The following is a 20169-nucleotide window of genomic DNA, read 5'->3' on the forward strand; positions in this document are numbered from 1 at the left end:
CTTAGAATGATGCTAAATGAAAAACTTACTTGAATTGGACCATAATACACTATATACACAGTAACTATGTGTCTCTGACTGTTTGTTTCGCAGCAGGGGAACATTTCAGTTTTTATTGCCTTAACGTGCGTTTCATGCGCTGAAAACCACGTTTTGGCCAAGTATCATAATTTCCACTATAACTTAATTTCTATCACTTAGATTGATGCTAAATGCAAAACTTACTTGAATTGGACGATTCTACACTATATACACAGTAACTATGTGCCTCTGACAGTTTGTTTCGCAGCAGGGGAACATTTCAGTTTTTATTGCCTTAACGTGCGTTTCATGCGCTGAAAATCACGTTTTGGGCAAGTATCATAGTTTTCACTATAACTTAATTTCTAGCACTTAGAATGATGCCAAATCCAAAATGTACTTGAATTGGATGATTTTACACTATATCCACAGTAACTATGTGCCTCTGGCAGTTTGTTTCAGAGCAGGGGAACATTTCAGTTTTTATTGCCTTAACGTGCGTTTCATGCGCTGAAAATCACGTTTTGGCCAAGTATCATAATTTTCACTATAACTTAATTTCTATCACTTGGAATGATGCTTTATGCAAAACTTACTTGAATTGGACGATTGTACACTATATACACAGTAACTATGTGCCTCTGACAGTTTGTTTCGCATTAGGAAACATTTCAGTTTTTATTGCCTTAACGTGCGTTTCATGCGCTGAAAACATGCGCTGAAAATATCGTTTTGGCCAAGTATCATAATTTTCACTATAACTTAATTTCTATCACTTAGAAAGATGCCAAATGAAAAACTTACTTGAATCGGACAATTATACACTATATACACAATAACTATGTGCCTCTGACAGTTTGTTTCGCAGCAGGGGAACATTGCAGTTTTTATTGCCTTAACGTGCATTTCATGCGCTGAAAATCACGTTTTGGCCAAGTATCATAATTTTCACTATAACTTAATTTCTATCACTTAGAAAGATGCCAAATGAAAAACTTACTTGAAATGGACAATTATACACTATATACACAGAACTATGTGTCTCTGACAGTTTGTTTCGCAGCAGGGGAACATTTCAGTTTTTATTGCCTTAACGTGCGTTTCATGCGCTAAAAATCACGTTTTGGCCAAGTATCATAATTTTCACTATAACTTAATTTCTATCACTTAGAATGATGCTTTATGCAAAACTTACTTGAATTGGACGATTTTACACTATATACACAATAACTATGTGCCTCTGACAGTTTGTTTCGCAGCAGGGGAACATTGCAGTTTTTATTGCTTAACGTGCGTTTCATGCGCTAAAAATCACGTTTTGGCCAAGTATCATAATTTTCACTATAACTTAATTTCTATCACTTAGAAAGATGCCAAATGAAAAAATTACTTGAAATGGACAATTATACACTATATACACAGAACTATGTGTCTCTGACAGTTTGTTTCGCAGCAGGGGAACATTTCAGTTTTTATTGCCTTAACGTGCGTTTCATGCGCTGAAAATCACGTTTTGCCAAGTATCATAGTTTTCACTATAACTTAATTTCTATCACTTTGAATGATGCTAAATGCAAAACTTACTTGAATTGGACGATTTTACACTATATCCACAGTAACTATGTGCCTCTGGCAGTTTGTTTCAGAGCAGGGGAAAATTTCAGTTTTTATTGCCTTAACGTGCGTTTCATGTGCTGAAAATCACGTTTTGGGCAAGTATCAAATTTTTCACTATAACTTATTTTCTATCACTTAGAATGATGCTAAATGAAAAACTCACTTGAATTAGACGATATTACTTTATATACACATTAACTATGTGTCTCTGACAGTTTGTTTGGCAGCAGGGGAACATTTCAGTTTTTATTGCCTGAATGTGCTTTTCATGCGCTGAAAATATTGTTTAGGTTAAGTATCATAGTTTTCATTATAACTTAATATCTAGCCATTAGAATGATGCCAAATTAAAAACTTATTAAATGATAAAATTTGATGATATTACACTATATAGAGAGAGACATTTGTGTCTTTGACAGTTTTACACAGTTTTACAAGTTATGACTCCAGACTCTTAATTTACAATTCTGCCTTTATGGATAAATTGCATCACCACCCCCCGAGTGGATCACTTACCTCTCACTGTCTTTCACTTACCTTCATTCAGCATGTAGGTGTCAGATCACCTTGTACCTAGTGTCTATTCATATTACCTCACCCGAAGTTATTACACAGAAGGGATTGTGTTGTGTTACCCCAAGTTTAGAGTCCCTACGGATGTGGGAAACTTACAGCGTCTGTCTGCCAGAGAGCAGCAGCTGGAACCGATTGTGACCAGGGTGGCATGGGTCCCTGATCATGTCACGAGGGCAATGTCTTCCAGTGAAGGCAGAGTAGCCGACGATCTTCTGCGTAGTGGTGATACCTTTCTAAATAGCCCTTTTTGTCTGCTGCCGTTTTTTCTGCGTACCACCAAATGTGCTTTTTATGCGCTGATAAGCACATTTTGGTCGAATATGAAAGTTTCCAAGTGTGCACTTGACCCTGGATGACCTGGAGAGTGACAGTTACTCCTGAAGTTGAACCCTTTTTCATCGCGCAATTCAAGGAAACAATTGCAAACCCTGTTAGCCAGCCTTTCTTATATTTTGCGAGGCGAACAAACAATTGCAAGGCCAACTAGTTAGTCTTTCTTACATTCCACGATCTTTTAAATCAATTGTTAAACCAGTTTGGCTAGTCTACCTTGCATTCTAGATCTTAAAAAAACAAAGGTAAAACCAGTATGGTGCGACAAGAATAATTAATTATTAAGCCAGTTAGCCAGTCCATCCCACAATTCCCTCCTTTTGTGTCTGTGAAAATATCAAAATATTGAAGTGGCTGTTTCCATGAGCCAGAGAAGAACCAGTCAAGCCATCCTCGTTGTGGAACCGAATCTCCGGTCACAGCTCTCTGCATGTTCCTAATAGCCTGCAGGGCATCATGGACCGAGCAGGACATGCCGGCAGGGATGAAGGGGCAGCACGAGTCTCCCACCATGGCGCACACACAGCCCCGCTGGGTGGCCATTCCGTCAAGAGCAGGGCAGCCCTGGAAAATCACCTGGGCCATAGCGGCTACCCAGCCTGACTGATGCGCCGACACAGGCCCGGAACCTGCCTTCAATGGTCTTTGAATGCAGGGTGTTCCTCGCCGCTCCCACTCAAGGGAACTGAGCCATTAGGATTTTGGATGAGACTGACCAGTATTTGTGTTTGAGGGACACATCCGAGCCACACACTGGATCATGGTCGTGAGCTCCGTCAATAATGTGCCCAAATGGAGGTCATTGATTCGGGAATAACAGAACTTCTGAAGATCCCTAGATGATTATTTTTATACATAATAATCAAAAATACATCCCCATCGTCAATGGATACAATTTTTCGGGTAAATTCACTAACCAGAACAGACTGGGCCTGGTTCTAATACAACCACTATTTTAATCCCAGAATGTCTGTTTTGGACACTGTTTATGGTGGGAAAATAGCTCCAGAACCATCCTGGATCATTATTTTTACACAGAATAGTGAAAATACATCCATCTACACATTCAACACTAATTATGGGTAGAAGCACCAACCAGAACCGACTGGGCCCGGTTCTAATACGACCACTATTTTAATCGCAAAATGCCTGTTTTGGACAATGTTTATGGTGGGAAACATTATTTTTTAAGAAAATAGTGAAAATACATCCATCTACACATTCAACACTAATTATGGGTAAATACACCAACCAGAACCGATTGGGAATGTTCTAATACAACCACTATTTTTATCGCGAAATGTTTTGGACACTATTGACGGTGGGAAATATTCCCAAAACATCCCTGCATCTTTAATTTTACACATAATAGTGAAAATGCATCCATCCACACAATTGACACTAAATCTGGGTAAAAGCGGCAACCAGAACCGACTGGGCCCGGTTCTAATACGACCACTATTTTAATCGCAAAATGCTTGTTTTGGACAATGTTTATGGTGGGAAACATTATTTTTATAGAAAATAGTGAAACTACATCCACCTACTCAACCAACACAAATTCTGGGTAAATACACCAACCAGAACCGATTGGGCCTTGTTCTAATACAACCACTATTTTCATCGCAAAATGTTTTGGACACTATTGACGGTGGGAAATATTCCCAAAACATCCCTGCATCTTTAATTTTACACATAATAGTGAAAATGCATCCATCCACACAATTGACACTAAATCTGGGTAAAAGCGGCAACCAGAACCGACTGGTCCCGGTTCTAATTCAACAACCATGCAAAATTAAGATCCATTGGAGGTTTTTTATTCTTGTATAAAAAAGCCCCAAAACATCCCTGCATGATTATTATTAAACAGAATAGTAAAATATACATCCCAATCATCTTTGGACACAAGTTTCAGATATAAACAGCAACCAGACCCGACTGGACCCAGTTATAATGCAACTACTATTTTTTATCGCAAAATGCCTGTTTTGGGGACTATTTATGGTGGCAAATACCCCTAGAACCATCCTGGATCTTTATTTTTGGACAAAATAGTGAAAATACATCCACCTACACAATCAACACTAACTCTGGGTAAAAGCACCAACCAGAACCGACTCGGCTTGGTTCTATACAACCACCATGCAAAATAAAGTGCCCAAATGGAGGTCATTTATTCGGGCATAGAAAAACTTCTGAAATCGCTAGATGATATTTTTTAATACAGAATAGTCAAAAATACAACCCCATTCCCATTGGACACACGTTGCGGGTGTAGACACAAACCAGAACCGACTGGGCCTGGTTCTAGTACAACCACTATTTTTGTCGCAAAATGCATGTTTTTGACACTATTTATGGTGGGAAATAGTCTCAGAACATCCCTGGATCTTTATTCTTACAGATAATAGTGAAAATACATCCACTCACACAATCGACACTAATTGTGGGTAAAGCACCAACCAGAACCGACTGGGCCTTGTTCTAAACAACCACTTGTAATTAAAGTGCCCAAATTGAGGTCATTGATTCAGGCATAACAGAACTTCTGAACATCCCTAGAATATTATTTTTATAAAGAATAATCAAAAATACATCCCCATCATCATTGGACACAATTTCTGGGTAAAAACACGAACCAGAACCGACTGGTCGTGGTTCTAATACAACCACTACTTTAACCGCAAAATGCCTGTTTTGGACACTTTCTGGTGGGAAATAGCTCCAGAACCATCCTGGATCATTATTGTTATACAAAATAGTGAAAATACATCCACTCACACAATAAACACAAATTCTGGGTAAAAGCACCAACCAAAACCGACTGGGCCTGTTTCTAAACCACCACTTGTAAATAAAGTGACCAAATGAAAGTAATTCATTCGGGCATAACAGAACTTCTGAACATCGCTAGATGATTACTTCTATACAGAATAGTCAAGTATACATCCCCATCATAATTGGACACAAGTTTCGTATACAAACACCCACCAGAACCGACTGGACCCTGTTATAATGCAGCCACTATTTTGTATCGCAAAATGCATGTTTTGGACACTATTTATGGTGGGAAATAGCCCCAGAACTGTCCTGGATCTTTAATTTTAGACAGAATAGTGAAAATACATCTACCCACACAATGGATACTATATCTGGGTAAAAGCACCAACCAAAACCGACTGAGCCTGGTTCTTAAAAACCACCACTTGTAAATAAAGTGCCCAAATTGAGGTCATTGATTCGGGCATAACAGAACTTCTGAACATCCCTAGATGATTATTTTTATACAGAATAATCAAAAATACATCCTTATCATCATTGGACACAATTTCTGGGTAAAAACACCAACCAGAATCGTCTGGGCCTGGTTCTAATACAACCACTATTTTAATCGCAAAATGCCTGTTTTGGACACTTTTTATGGTGGGAAATAGCTCCAGAATCACCTAAAATGATGCCAATGAAAGACTTACAAAGATAGGACGATTTTACACTATATACACAGGAACTATGTGTCTCTGACAGTGTGTTTGGCAGCAGGGGAACGTTTCAGTTCCACTATTTTTATCGCAAAATGTTTTGGACACTATTGACGGTGGGAAATATTCCCAGAACATCCCTGCATCTTTAATTTTACACATAATAGTAAAAATGCATCCATCCACACAATTGACACTAAATCTGGGTAAAAGCAGCAACCAGAAACGACTGGGCCCGGTTCTAATTCAACCACCATGGAAAATTAAGATCCATTGGAGGTTTTTGATTCTTGTATTAAAAAAAAGCCCCAAAACATCCCTGCATGATTATTTTTAAACAGAATAGTAAAATATACATCCCTATCATCTTTGGACACAAGTTTCAGATATAAACAGCAACCAGACCCGACTGGACCCAGTTATAATGCAACTACTATTTTTTATCGCAAAATGCATGTTTTGGAGAAAATTTATGCTGGGAAATAGCCCTACAACCATCCTGGATCTTTATTTTTAGACATAATTGTGAAAATACATCCACCTACACAATCAATACTAACTCTGGGTATAAGCACCAACCAGAACCGACTGGGCTTGGTTCTAATACAACCACCATGCAAAATAAAGTGCCCAAATGGAGGTCATTTATTCGGGCATAAAATAACTTCTGAACATCCCTAGATGATGATTTTTATACAGAATAGTGAAAAATACAACCCCATTCCGATCGGACACAAGTTACGGGTGTATACACAAACCAGAACCGACTGGGCCTGGTTCTAATACAACCACTATGCAAAATAAAGTGCCCAAAGGGAGGTCATTGATTCGGGCATAAAAGAACTTCTGAAAATCCCTAGATGAATATTTTTATAGAGAATAGTCAAAAATACATCCCCATTATCATTTAACACAAGTTCCGGCTACATACACCAACCAGAACCGACTGGGCCTGGTTCTAATAGGACCACTATTTTAATCGCAAAGTGCCTGTTTTGGACACTATTGATGGTGGGAAATATTCCCTAAACATCCCTGCATCTTTAATGTCACACAGAACAGTGAAAATGCATCCATCAACACAATTGACACTAATTCTTGGTAAAAGCACCAACCAGAACCGACTGGGCCCGGTTCTATTTCAACCACCATGCAAAATAACGATCCATAATGGAGGTTTTTGATTCTTGTATAAAAAAAAGCCCCAAAACATCCCTGCATGATTATGTTTAAACAGAATAGTAAAATATACATCCCCTTCATCTTTGGACACAAGTTTCAGATTTAAACAGCAACCAGAACCGAGACGACCCAGTTATAATGCAACTACTATTTTTTTCGCAAAATGCATGTTTTGGAGACTATTTATGGTGGCAAATACCCCTAGAACCATCCTGGATCTTTATTTTTAGACAGAATAGTGAAAATACATCCACCTACACAATAAACACTAACTCTGGGTAAAAGCACCAACCAGAACCGACTCGGCTTGGTTCTATTACAACCACCATGCAAAATAAAGTGCCCAAATGGAGGTCATTTATTCGGGCATAGAAGAACTTCTGAACATCCCTAGATGATATTTTTTTATACAGAATAGTAAAAAATACAACCCCATTCCTATTGGACACACGTTACGGGTGTATACACAAAACAGAACCGACTGGGCCTGGTTCTAATAAAACCACTATTTTTGTCGCAAAATGCATGTTTTTGACACTATTAATGGTGGGAAATAGTCTCAGAACATCCCTGGATCTTTATTCTTACAGAGAATAGTGAAAATACATCCACCCACACAATCGACACTAATTGTGGGTAAAGCACCAACCAGAACCGACTGGGCCTGGTTCTAAACAACCACTTGTAAATAAAGTGCCCAAATTGAGGTCATTGATTCGAGCATAACAGAACTTCTGAACATCCCTAGAATATTATTTTTATAAAGAATAATCAAAAATACATCCCCATCATCATTGGACACAATTTCTGGGTAAAAACACGAACCTGAACCGACTGGTCCTGGTTCTAATACAACCACTAATTTAACCGCAAAATGCCTGTTTTGGACACTGTTTGTGGTGGGAAATAGCTCCAGAACCATCCTGGATCATTATTGTTATACAAAATAGTGAAAATACATCCACTCACACAATAAACACAAATTCTGGGTAAAAGCACCAACCAAAACCGACTGGGCCTGTTTCTAAACCACCACTTGTGAATAAAGTGACCAAATGAAAGTAATTCATTCGGGCATAACAGAACTTCTGAACATCGCTAGATGATTATTTCTATACAAAATAGTCAAGTATACATCCCCATCATAATTGGACACAAGTTCCGTATACAAACACCCACCAGAACCGACTGGACCCTGTCATAATGCAACCACTATTTTGTATCGCAAAATGCATGTTTTGGACACTATTTATGGTGGGAAATAGCCCCAGAACTGTCCTGGATCTTTATTCTTACACAGAATAGTGAAAATACATCTACCCACACAATGGATACTATATCTGGGTAAAAGCACCAACCAGAACCGACTGGGCCTGGTTCTTAAATACCACCACTTGTAAATAAAGTGCCCAAATTGAGGTCATTGATTCGGGCATAACAGAACTTCTGAACATCCCTAGATGATTATTTTTATACAGAATAATCAAAAATACATCCTTATCATCATTGGACACAATTTCTGGGTAAAAACACCAACCAGAATCGTCTGGGCCTGGTTCTAATACAACCACTATTTTAAACGCAAAATGCCTGTTTTGGACACTTTTTATGGTGTGAAATAGCTCCAGAATCACCTAGAATGATGCCAATGAAAGACTTACATGGATAGGACGATTTTACACTATATACACAGGAACTATGTGTCTCTGACAGTGCGTTGGCAGCAGGGGAACGTTTCAGTTTTTATTGCCTTAATGTGCTTTTCATGGCCTGATTATCACGTTTTGGCCAAGTATGATAGTTTTCATTGTAACTTAATTTCTATCACTTTGAACGATGCCAAATAAAAAACTTACTTGAATTGGACGATTTTACACTATATACACAGTAACCGTGTCGCTGACAGTTTGTTTGGCAGCAGGGGAACTTTTCAGTTTTTATTGCCTTAATGTACTTTTCATACCCTAAAAATCACATTTTGGCCAAGCATGATTGTTTTCATTATAACTTAATTTTTAGCAATGAGAATAATGCCAAATGGATAACTTACTTGAATTGGACGATTTTACACTATATACACAGTAACTATGTGTCTCTGACAGTTTTTTTGGCAGCAGGTGAATATGTAAGATTAGACAAAGTATCTTTGCAAATGCTTGTTCATATTGTATAAGTTTTTGTGAGTATAACGGCATTGTAGTCATCCTTACGGCTGACATGTCAGCATAAACACCCAACTGTCTGACTGAATAAACAATCCTAGTCTTGTGATTGGGGTGACATGTCAGCACAAATACTCAACTGTCTGACACTGATCAATTACTTTTTGCCCTGCAAATGACTGAAATGTATCTGTCCAAAGTCCTAGTGACAACTGTCAGTTTTTCCTGTATTTAAGACACACACAATGGTCATTCGACTAGAGTTTCAGGAACATCGCGTTGAACAGGACCCTACTGTAGGAACTCTCACTGTCCACTTTGCAGTCTGGTAATAAACCAATTGGTCCGGGACCAATGAAAGTAGAACAAGAATTAGCAAGGGCTTTATAGTCTTGGTCTGTTAATAGAGTCAGGGACTTAACCAAGACAAAGTCAGGGACTTTTGGTCTTTGTGTGTTCAGAGATATTGGGTTAATCACAAAGTGGAGATCAATTTCGGGTAATTTAGAAAATAATTGTTGTTTAAACTATTAAGTAAGTGATTAATATGGGTCAGAAAGCAACAAAAGGGATGGGTTTATTGTCAGACTGCAAAATGAAAATCGGAGAGTTACCGGGACGAGATATCATGGTCCAGCTTGGGCTAAGCCTAGTGGCCACCCAAAATGGCCTCCGACCCAGGGAATTACAGACCAAAAATATCTTCCACACCACCACATCTAACAGCTTCTACTCTCTCGACATTGTCGGGAATGATTCTGCCAAGGTAGCTGAAAGTCTAAGAGAACAGTCTGAAGATATCTGCCCAGCAGCCCCAGGACCGGAACAACAAACATGGCCATTACATGTCACCCTGAAGTTCATGGGAGACCGGACGACAAGTGGTTAAACCAATTCTCACAGTTGCCCACTGTTAGACTATAAATATTTTACCTGACTCCAATTCCTTAACTCTGTAGTCTCCAGTCTAACAATGGAGCGTGTTCAGCATCGGAGGAGACAAACCAGGGTTGAGCGAGTTTATCCACAGATGATTTATTCCATTCAAATTGATTCATACAGAGCTCCGGGTCTCCCTCCCATAGAATAAGCCCGCTGAGTGTTGATGTCCCAAAGCGGAGGATGGAAAAGACATTGTCCAAACCCGCGTTTGCCCAGTTATAGTCCAACAAAAATGCATATTCATTCGCTGATTAATAATGAGATGTGGGCTGGTCCAGGGCTGCTGTGAGGGGGGTTTCTCTGGGCTCCACATCTTCCAGCCTTGAATCCACATCATCCAGACCTCTGTCTCCACTGGTCCTATGAAGTCCCGACCCTCCGCCCTCCTCTTTGTTCCTCTACCCTTTGAAGTCCTCCATCTGGTCTCTTATCAGTGTGGATCCCACCTTGAAATAAGAATCTCAGGAAGAGCCTTTTGTTAACATTATAGTTGAGGAGTCTCAGACCCATCCTTCTGTTCATATTGTATTTGAGTTGGGAACCAGTGGCGACTCTAAAACAAGACCGCCACAACAAAAGGAATGAGTAAAATGTGATATCAAAATGAAACAGCTATACTAAAAAGAATGAGTAAAATATGATATCAAAATGAAACAGCTATACTCAAAAGAATGAGTAAAATATGTTATCAAAATGAAACAGCTATACTAAAAAGAATGAGTAAAATATGTCATATTCTTCACCACTCAACGAATCATAATTAACCACGTATATGCAAATGACCTAATGGACAACCCATTGCCCCCCGGACACATTGCCTATGGGGATGGATCATCATAAAAAACCCTGGATGGAGAAAAACACAACGTATATGCCGTGGTGACTCAAAAAGACAACCTCAAGACAGGACGACTCCCCGGCGACTGGTCTGCACAAGCCGCAGAAATAGTGGCACTGACAGAGGCACGTAGACTATTCCTAGAACAAGACTTGACAGTGGAAAGACACAGCCCAATCCCTGCTGAATTCCTAAGAGAAATGCAAAATCATGCCCCAGAAAAAGAGAAACTGCAATGGGAAACAGAAGGAGCCACTCAACACAAGAACGGACTCTATGCAGTAGAAAACAAGCCATGCGTGACACGATCATTGTTTGAAGTAATTGCCAAATTGAGCCATGGGAGGAGCCATGTCTCAACAGAAGGGATGATCAGTACAGTACAACAAACAATGCATGTTCCCAGAGGTCTCCAAACTTACTTCAATTTTTTTTGCAGAAACTGTCTAAACTGCTGTAGAGACAACTCTCAAGGCAACGAACGACCCAAGCATGGAACAAGGCAAACAGGAACATATCCCTTCGAGCTTCTGAACATGGATTTCATCAAACTGAACCAAAGTGCTGGACTCGTCGAACAAACCATTAGAACAGTAAAACTCAGACTCAGAAAAACCATGGAAGACACAGAAAAAGATGGCAAGAATGCCTGAGCCTGGTAGAAACGTACATGAAAATCATTCCAACAGCACAGGGATGCACACCATTTGAGGCAGTGAACGACAGACCCTTCCACTTAACAATGTGGGAAAAAGATCTGGTGGAAGAAGAGAAAGGAGAAACAGAATCCATCACTAAGTGGTTATGCAAAATGTTCCAAGAAAGAACTGTGATGAATGCAAAATAATCTGCTGACATCTTCTCTGTCTCCCACAGAGGAGGTCCTGTCCCCAGGAGACCTGGTACTCGTCGAGTTGATAAAAAGAAAGTGCTGGTCTTCTCCACGTTGGGACGGACCTCACCGTGTGATTTTGGCCATCATCATCACCGCTCTGTGTTCAACCACATGGGGGGAACGTACCAGAACCTTGGTACACTCCCACTGGAGGAGAATGCCCCACTAGCTGGTTCAGGAAACGATCAGGGGCCCCCAGATCTGCATCCCATTAACCAAGACACCAATCGTCGTTCAAGTCCCTTTGCTCAGCCTACAGCTTACTCACTTGGGATTACACAGGACTGACTCCAGTTATTTTTATTGGTACCTACAAGCTCCCAGAGTCTGAGTGGTCTGGCCAGACACCTTGGACCAGGTCCTCCTCCATACAGGCTACAAAACCATCACATGGCCCCTTTCCAAAGAAGCTACCACCATGACCGCTAACTTCACCAAGTTAGCCACCACCATCAAAGATGGTAAACATATGCTAGAGCTCACGACCAATATCCAACAAAAAGGCTGCATCAACCTATGCCTCCGACCGGACCGACCAGGAAAAGGCCCCCTCTTTACTATCACCATCCGCACTACTAGTCCAGCCATGGTCCCCAAAGTGAATGGTGTGAACCCATTCGTAAAACCCACATCTACCCACCAGGCGTCAACGACGGAGCTTTGATTTCTTCCCCCATGATTCAGTTTGGGGCTCGGATGTCCCCCTCTAATACAAACACTGGTCAGTCTCCTCCAAAATCATGATGGCGGTGTTCCCCAGGGTAGGAACAGCGAAGAACACCCTACGTCTGGAAACCATTGACTACAGATTCCAGGCCCGACACTAATCAATTACTTGTTGCCCTGCAAATGACTGAAACGTATCTGTCCAAAGTCTTAGGGACAACTGTCAGTTTTGCCTGTATTTAAGACACACTCACTGGTCATTCGACTAGAGTTGCAGTAACATCGCAGTGAACAGGATCCCACTGTAGGAACTCTCACTGTCCACTTTGCAGTCTGGTAATACATATTTTCTATTTAAATTTAGCTCACTCTTTCTTAGCCTGCTCCTGAAGTTGTATTTTCAGACCTAACAAACATTTCAGTTTTTTTGCCCTAATGTGCGTTTCATGCGCTGAAAATCACGTTTTGGCTAAGTATCATAGTTTTCACTATAACTTAACCTAACCCTAACCCTAACCCTAACCCTAACCCTAACCCTAACTTCCATCACTTAGAATGATATCAAATGAAAAACCTACTTAATTTGGACGATTATACACTATATACACAGTAACTATGTGTCACTGACAGTTTGTTTTGCAGCGGGGGAACATTTCAGTTTTTATTGCCTTAATGTGCATTTCATGCGCTGAAAATCACGTTTTGGCCAAGTATCATAGTTTTCACTATAACTTAATTTCTATCAATCAGAATGATGCCAAATGAAAAACTTACTTGAATTGGATAATTATACACTATATACACAGTAAATATGTGTCTCTGACAGTTTGTTTCGCAGCAGGGGAACATTCAGTTTTTATTGCCTTAACGTGCGTTTCATGCGCTGAAAATCACGTTTTGGCCAAGTATCATAGTTTTCACTATAACTTAATTTCAAGCACTTAGAATGATGCCAAATGCAAAACTTACTTGAATTGGATGATTTTACACTATATACACAGTAACTATGTGCCTCTGGCAGTTGGTTTCGCAGCAGGGGAACATTTCAGTTTTTATTGCCTTAACGTGCGTTTCATGCGCTGAAAATCACGTTTTGGCCAAGTATCATAATTTTCCCTATAACTTAATTTATATCACTTAGAATGATGCTAAATGCAAAACTTACTTAAATTGGACAATTTTACACTATATACACAGTAACTATGTGTCTTTGACAGTTTGTTTCGCAGCAGGGGAACATTTCAGTTTTTATTGCCTTAACGTGCGTTTCATGCGCTGAAAATCACGTTTTGGCCAAGTATCATAATTTTCACTATAACTTAATTTCTATCACTTAGAATAATGCCAAATGAAAAAAATTACTTGAAATGGACAATTATACACTATATACACAGTAACTATGTGTCTCTGACAGTTTGTTCCGCAGCAGGGGAATATTTCAGTTTTTATTGCCTTAACGTGCGTTTCATGCGCTGAAAATCACGTTTTGGCCAAGTATCATAATTTTCACTATAACTTAATTTCTATCACTTAGATTGATGCCAAATGAAAAACTTACTTGAATTGGACAATTATACACTATATACACAGTAACTATGTGTCTCTGACAGTTTGTTTCGCAGCAGGGGAACATTTCAGTTTTTATTGCCTTAACGTGCGTTTCATGAGCTGAAAATCACGTTTTGGCCAAGTATCATAGTTTTCACTATAACTTAATTTCTATCACTTAGAATGATGCTAAATGCAAAACGTACTTGAATTGGACGATTTAACACTATATACACAGCAACTTTGTGCCTCAGACAGTTTGTTTCGCAGCAGGGGAACATTTCAGTTTTTATTGCCTTAACGTGCAATTCATGTGCTGAAAATCACGTTTTGGCCAAGTATCACAATTTTCACTATAACTTAATTTCTATCACTTAGAATGATGCTAAATGAAAAACATACTTGAATTGGACGATAATACACTATATACACAGTAACTATGTGTCTCTGACAGTTTGTTTCGCAGCAGGGGAACATTTCAGTTTTTATTGCCTTAACGTGCGTTTCATGCGCTGAAAATCACGTTTTGGCCAAGTATCATAGTTTTCACTATAACTTAATTTCTATCGCTTTGAATGATGCTAAATGCAAAAGTTACTTGAATAGACGATAATACACTATATACACAGTAACTATGTGTCTCTGACAGTTTGTTTGGCAGCAGGGGAACATTTCAGTTTTTATTGCCTGAATGTGCTTTTCATGCGCTGAAAATCATGTTCAGGCCAAGTATCATAGTTTTCATTATAACTTAATATCTAGCCATTAGAATGATGCCAAATTAAAAACTTATTAAATTATAAAATTTGATGATATTACACTATATATAGGAGACATTTGTGTTTTTGACAGTTTTACACAGTTTTACAAGTTATGACTCCAGACTCTTAATTTACAATTCTGCCTTTATGGATAAATTGCATCACCACCCCCTGAGTGGATCACTTACCTCTTACTGTCTTTCACTTACCTTCATTCAGCATGTAGGTGTCAGATCACCTTGTACCTAATGTCTATTCATATTACCTCACCCGAAGTTATTACACAGAAGGGATTGTGTTGTGTTACCCCAAGTTTAGAGTCCCTACGGATGCGGGAAACTTACAGCGTCTGTCTGCCAGAGAGCAGCAGCTGGAACCGATTGTGACCAGGGTGGCATGGGTCCCTGATCATGTCCCTGGCTCTGCTGAGGTAACGAGGGCTGGCAATGTCTTCCAGTGAGGGCAGAGTAGCCGACGATCTTCTGCATAGTGGTGATACCTTTCTAAATAGCCTTTTTGTCTGCTGCCGTTCTTTCCGCGTACCACCAAATGTGCTTTTTATGCGCTGATAAGCACATTTTGGTCGAATATGAAAGTTTCCAAGTGTGCACTTGACCCTGGATGACCTGGAGAGTGACAGTTACTCCTGAAGTTGAAACTTTTTTTCATCCCACAATTCAAGGAAACAATTGCAAACCCTGTTAGCCAGCCTTTCTTTTATTTCTTGAGGCGAACAAACAATTGCAAGGCCAACTAGTTAGTCTTTCTTACATTCCACAATCTTTTAATTCAATTGTAAAACCAGTTTGGCTAGTCTACCTTGCATTCTACGATCTTATCAAACAAAGGTAAAACCAGTATGACCACATGGTAAGAAAAGAATAAACAATTATTAAGCCAGTTAGCCAGTCCATCCCACAATTCCCTCCTTTTGTGTCTGTGAAAATATCAAAATATTGAAGTGGCTGTTTCCATGAGCCAGAGAAGAACCAGTCAAGCCATCCTCGTTGTGGAACCGAATCTCCGGTCACAGCTCTCTGCATGTTCCTAATAGCCTGCAGGGCATCATGGACCGAGCAGGACATGCCGGCAGGGCTTAAGGGGCAGCACGAGTCTCCCACCATGGCACACACACAGCCCCGCTGGGTGGCCACTCCGTCAAGAGCAGGGCAGCCCTGGAAAATCACCTGGGCCATGGCGGCTACCCAGCCTGACTGATGCGCCGACACAGGCCCGGAACCTGCCTTCAATGGTCTTCAAATGCAGGGCGTTCCTTGCCGCTCCCACTCAAGGGAACTGAGCCATTAGGATTTTGGATGAGACTGACCAGTATTTGTGTTTGAGGGACACATCCGAGCCACACACTGGATCATGGTCGTGAGCTCCGTCAATAATGTGCCCAAATGGAGGTCATTGATTCGGGCATAACAGAACTTCTGAAGATCCCTAGATAATTATTTTTATACATAATAATCAAAAATACATCCCCATCGTCAATGTATACAATTTTTCGGGTAAATTCACTAACCAGAACACACTGGGCCCGGTTCTAATACAACCACTATTTTAATCGCAGAATGCCTGTTTCGGACTCTGTTTATGGTGGGAAAATAGCTCCAGAACCATCCTGGATCATTATTTTTACACAGAATAGTGAAAATACATCCATCTACACATTCAACACTAATTATGGGTAGAAACACCAACCAGAACCGACTGGGCCCGGTTCTAATACGACCACTATTTTAATCGCAAAATGCCTGTTTTGGACAATGTTTATGGTGGGAAACATTATTTATATAGAAAATAGTGAAACTACATCCACCTACTCAACCAACACAAATTATGGGTAAATACACCAACCAGAACCGATTGGGCCTTGTTCTAATACAACCACTATTTTTATCGCAAAATGTTTTGGACACTATTGACGGTGGGAAATATTCCCAAAACATCCCTGCATCTTTAATTTTACACATAATAGTGAAAATGCATCCATCCACACAATTGACACTAAATCTGCGTTAAAAGCTGCAACCAGAACCGACTGGGCCCGGTTCTAATACGACCAATATTTTAATCACAAAATGCCTGTTTTGGACAATGTTTATGGAGGGAAACATTATTTTTATAGAAAATAGTGAATCTACATCCACCTACTCAACCAACACAAATTCTGGGTAAATACACCAACCAGAACCGATTGGGCCTTGTTCTAATACAACCACTATTTTTATCGCAAAATGTTTTGGACACTATTGACGGTGGGAAATATTCCCAAAACATCCCTGCATCTTTAATTTTACACATAATAGTGAAAAATGAATCCATCCACACAATTGACACTAAATCTGGGTAAAAGCGGCAACCAGAACCGACTGGGCCCGGTTCTAATTCAACCACCATGCAAAATTAAGATCCATTGGAGGTTTTTGATTCTTGTATAAAAAAAGCCCCAAAACATCCCTGCATGATTATTTTTAAACAGAAAACTAAAATAGTAAAATTAGAATAGTACTAGAATAGTAAAATATACATCCCAATCATCTTTGGACACAAGTTTCAGATATAAACAGCAACCAGACCCGACTGGACCCAGTTATAATGCAACTACTATTTTTTATCGCAAAATGCATGTTTTGGAGAAAATTTATGCTGGGAAATAGCCCTAGAACCATCCTGGATCTTTAATTTTAGACAGAATTGTGAAAATACATCCACCTACACAATCAATACTAACTCTGGGTATAAGCACCAACCAGAACCGACTGGGCTTGGTTCTAATACAAGCACCATGCAAAATAAAGTGCCCAAATGGAGGTCATTTATTCGGGCATAAAATAACTTCTGAACATCCCTAGATGACGATTTTTATACAGAATATTGAAAAATACAACCCCATTCCCATCGGACACAAGTTACGGGTGTATACACAAACCAGAACCGACTGGGCCTGGTTCTAATACAACCACTATGCAAAATAAAGTGCCCAAAGGGAGGTCATTGATTCGGGCATAAAAGAACTTCTGAAAATCCCTAGATGATTATTTTTATAGAGAATAGTCAAAAATACATCCCCATTATCATTTGACACAAGTACATCAACCAGAACCGACTGGGCCTGGTTCAAATAGGATCACTATTTTAATCGCAAAGTGCCTGTTTTGGACACTTTTGACGGTGGGAAATATTCCCTGAACATCCCTGCATCTTTAATTTCACACAGAATAGTGAAAATGCATCCATCAACACAATTGACACTAATTATTGGTAAAAAGCACCAACCAGAACCGACTGGGCCCGGTTCTAATTCAACCACCATGCAAAATAACGATCCATAATGGAGGTTTATGATTCTTGTATAAAAAAAAGCCACAAAACATCCCTGCATAATTATGTTTAAACAGAATAGTAAAATATACATCCCCATCATCTTTGGACACAAGTTTCGGATATAAACAGCAACCAGAACCGAGACGACCCAGTTATAATGCAACTACTATTTTTTATCGCAAAATGCATGTTTTGGAGACTATTTATGGTGGCAAATACCCCTAAAACTATCCTGGATCTTTATTTTTAGACAGAATCGTGAAAATACATCCACCTGCACAATCAAAACTAACTCTGGGTAAAAGCACCAACCAGAACCGACTCGGCTTGGTTCTACTACAACCACCATGCAAAATAAAGTGCCCAAATGGAGGTCATTTATTCGGGCATAGAAGAACTTCTGAACATCCCTAGATGATATTTTTTAATAGAAAATAGTCAAGTATACATCCCCATCATAATTGGACACAAGTTCCGTATACAAACACCCACCAGAACGGACTGGACCCTGTTATAATGCAACCACTATTTTGTATCGCAAAATGCATGTTTTGGACACTATTTATGGTGGGAAATAGCCCCAGAACTGTCCTGGATCTTTATTTTTAGACAGAATAGTGAAAATACATCTACCCACACAATGGATACTAATTCTGGGTAAAAGCACCAACCAGAACTGACTGGGCCTGGTTCTAAACAACCACTTGTAAATAAAGTGCCCAAATTGAGGTCATTGATTCGGGCATAACAGAACTTCTGAACATCCCTAGATGATTATTTTTATTCAGAATAATCAAAAATACATCCTTATCATCATTGGACACAATTTCTGGGTAAAAACACCAACCAGAACCGCCTGGGCCTGGTTCTAATACAACCACTATTTTAATCGCAAAATGCCTGTTTTGGACACTGTTTATGGTGGGAGATAGCTCCAGAATTACCTAGAATGATGCCAATGAAAGACTTACTTGAATTGGATGATTTTACACTATATACACACAGGAACTATGTGTCTCTGACAGTATGTTTGGCAGCAGGGGAACGTTTCAGTTTTTATTGCCTTATTGTGCTTTTCATGGCCTGATAATCACGTTTTGGCCAAGTATGATAGTTTTCATTGTAACTTAATTTCTATCACTTAGAACGATGCCAAATAAAAAACTTACTTGAATTGGACGATTTTACACTATATACACAGTAACTGTGTCTCTGACAGTTTGTTTGGCAGCAGGGAAACTTTTCAGTTTTTTATTGCCTTAATGTACTTTTCATGCCCTGAAAATCACGTTTTGGCCAAGTATGATTGTTTTCATTATAACTTAATTTCTAGCCATGAGAATGATGCCAAATGGATAACTTACTTGAATTGGACGATTTTACACTATATACACAGTAACTATGTGTCTCTGACAGTTTGTTTGGCAGCAGGGGAACATGTAAGATTAGACAAAGTATCTTTACAAATGCTTGTTCATATTTTATACATTTTTGTGAGTATAACAGCATCGTAGTCATCCTTATGGCTGACATGTCAGCATAAACACCCAACTGTCTGACTGAATAAACAATCTTAGTTTTGTGATTGGGGTGACATGTCAGCACAAATACTCAACTGTCCGACACTGATCAATTACTTTTTGAAGGGATTGTGTTGTGTTACCCCAAGTTTCGAGTCCCAAAGGATGTGGGAAACTTACAGTGTCTGCCTGTACCTAATGTCTATTCATATTACCTCACCCGAAGTTATTACATAGAAGGGATTGTGTTGTGTTACCCCAAGTTTAGAGTCCCAACGGATGTGGGAAACTTA

This window comes from Stigmatopora nigra, chromosome 18 (assembly GCF_051989575.1).
Source record: "Stigmatopora nigra isolate UIUO_SnigA chromosome 18, RoL_Snig_1.1, whole genome shotgun sequence".
Taxonomy (NCBI): Eukaryota; Metazoa; Chordata; class Actinopteri; order Syngnathiformes; family Syngnathidae; genus Stigmatopora; species Stigmatopora nigra.